This window comes from Pipra filicauda, unplaced genomic scaffold (assembly GCF_003945595.2).
Source record: "Pipra filicauda isolate LSUMZ 115617 unplaced genomic scaffold, ASM394559v2 scaffold29_size4552773_pilon, whole genome shotgun sequence".
Taxonomy (NCBI): domain Eukaryota; kingdom Metazoa; phylum Chordata; class Aves; order Passeriformes; family Pipridae; genus Pipra; species Pipra filicauda.
The window spans coordinates 1,792,895-1,795,699 of NW_024104420.1; positions in this window are offsets into that span (position 1 = coordinate 1,792,895).

The following is a 2,805-nucleotide window of genomic DNA, read 5'->3' on the forward strand; positions in this document are numbered from 1 at the left end:
ATTGTTGCTTCAGCTGCAGCCATATCTATCTTCCTGGATAACTTCCAGCTTCAAAGGGAAATCTGGTTGTACAAGTTTGAACTGTGTTTTTAGCTGCAACATCTTTTCTGTCTTCTGGTTATCCATTGGAAATGGTAATGAAAACATGGCACATGGTCCTTTCAGCCTCAGTGTAACCTTTCTGTTTTTCAGGAAAGAAAAGTTCCTGAACCCGGAGGGTAATTCATTTCCTGATATCCTTTCAGATGTCAGTTGAAGGTATGCTTTGATGCATACTAATCTGTAGAGTAAAGCAAAAGGATGGCACCTACCAGGGCAATGTCAAAAAATAAATACACTTGTCTCCTAAGTAATGCCTTCACAACAACTGAATCATATGAAGCACAGACTGATTTAATGGGTTGAATAGTCAAGTTCTTAAATTTTTAGTTAACAAAACATGTTGTCATAGGAAAATCTTCAGAGAACCTAACATTGCTGCTTTACACATAGGAGAAAAGAAAGACTGGTAATGGGAAAGACATATAACAAACATTTCCAAACTTTCAGAAAAGCAAGCCGGAAAGTAAAAAAAAATGTATAACAAAATGGACTTTCCTCATTTGTTTTTTCTTCATGGGCAAATGAGCTATAATAAACAGTGAAAATAAAGAAGTCCTAGCAATCGATGACCTCTCACCTTCACCCCATCGAAGCTGCTCTTTAAGGCATTTTTCATACTCATAGTTTGTTTATTGTTCCTCTGCTGCTTCCAAGTTGACCTTCAGGATCCCACTCAGAGTTTTGCAGGAAAAAAAAAAGGGCAACAGAAACAAAAGAGTTATTAATTTAAATGATGGTTACAAAAATATGTGCAAAGTAATTATATCAGAGCTGTTCCTGTCTTGCTGAGATACAAATATTTTTATTGATGTTTTCCTCAGACCCTTTGGGAAATTATCAGACACATTGATATCCTTTGATAAGTTTCCCATGGCTTCTGTATTGCCCTCCCAGTGTTCCAGGATGCCCTAATTAAATATGGAGATGAAATGTAAATTATTTCATATAATAAAGCCTTTTCCAGGAGCATCTCGTCCACTATGTGATTGAGTTTGGCTTGAAGAAGATACGCAATGGAAAGCAATTCACTTATGCTGTTTTTCTTCCTCTGGTAAAAGTAATTCCTGTGTCTGTTGTTTGTATTCTATCTAGAACAGCGAGAGTTGACAATGGAGTACTGAAAAGATACAAACAGAAAGAGATTAAAGGCAATTTTGTACCATAAGTGAATGTAGATGTTTACAAAATGCAAGCATACTTATATTTCTATTCATAAACTTTCTGTTAGATCTGTGAGGCAAAGGGTAACTTTAATCTTCCTGGATTTCAATTCTGTAGCTACAATATTCTTTATTATTTATTTACCTGTCACGTACAGTGATCACAGTTTTGTATACCTCAAATAACTTGAAGCCAACAGTCTTCGGTGATAGCATCAGTGCCAGAGGTGAAATAATTTTTTCATGTATTTTTCCTGGCATCAAAGCATTCTGCAAAGACTGGTAAAAAGACCATCTGCATTTTAATTGTGTTAAACGGTATGAGCTCTGTGTCATGCTGACAACAAATTTTGTGCAATACAAATTCTGTTTAACCCCTAAGGCCAAGTGGAGGTTAAACGGCATTTGCTTTTGATCCAAGTGCTAGTCATTTGATAAACACCTTTTGCCATACATGGCATAAAGGTGAATTAACTGTTGATCTTACTGGCATTGCAGTGTCAGAAGGCCTAGCCTACTATCACTTTCCTGCTTTGCATACTGGTTTTTTGCAATGCAACTCATTCTGATCAGACAACATGATTTTACTTCTCTGAAAGCCTTCTGTAATTTTCCTTTTTGTGTCTCCAGCCTGGGAATTCACATGATTGAAGGATGCAATGTTGTAGAAGCCCATTTGACAGGATTGCTTCATATCTGCTTTAGCAGCATACCTGCCACACCAAAAGTTTCAGTCTCAAACAGGTACTAAAATTTCTTTGCAGTAGATCTCCGTTGCTTAGCAGAACACACAACACTGCTCTTGCCAAGACTGTAAGCAAATGATACATGTTCTGCATTTTAAGGGTTTCAGTGACAACTGAAGTTTGTTAAGCAGAAAGGGGTAGCATGGAAACAGCACTGTTGGCTTGCTCTTAGCATCGCCATCAGAGAACACTTGCCATGGGAATGTTTGAACCAGTGGTGTTTTCTTGTAGCAATTATTTATATATCATTGTTTCTGTAGAATTAATTTCCATGGAAAATATGAGTCTTGCAGAAGTTAAATTTTAAAAAACGTGAAAGAGTCTGACCAAAAACTGAATTTTTGCATGAGAAATTTTGCCTCTGTCGAAGATGGAGTTCGGGCTCCTTATTCTCTTATTCTTCTCTGTTGCCTGAGCTTCACGGCGATGCCATTTGTCCCTTCTCACCTCGTCAAGAGCAGAAAAGGTTTGAGAGAGGGGACCCCGCTCATGGATGCAGAGCTTGGCTGAGGACCCTTCCCACGGAAGAGCTCGCAAGTGTTCGGTCGATCAGACTTTCCGTACACACATACTCCTGCTTCTCTGGCAGGAAAAGCCCCATTTCCCCCAAAGCCGAGAGCTGCACGCATCCCTCCAGAAGGACGCCGAGGAGCGGGCGGCAGGATCCGAGGGCGGGGCCACCTCCCCTGCCGGTGAGCGACAGCCGCGCGGACCAATCAACGGCGGCGCAGCCGGCATATATTTGCATATGTTTGCGCGTTGCCGTGGGAACGGCGCGGGCGCGGTTCCGGGGTGCG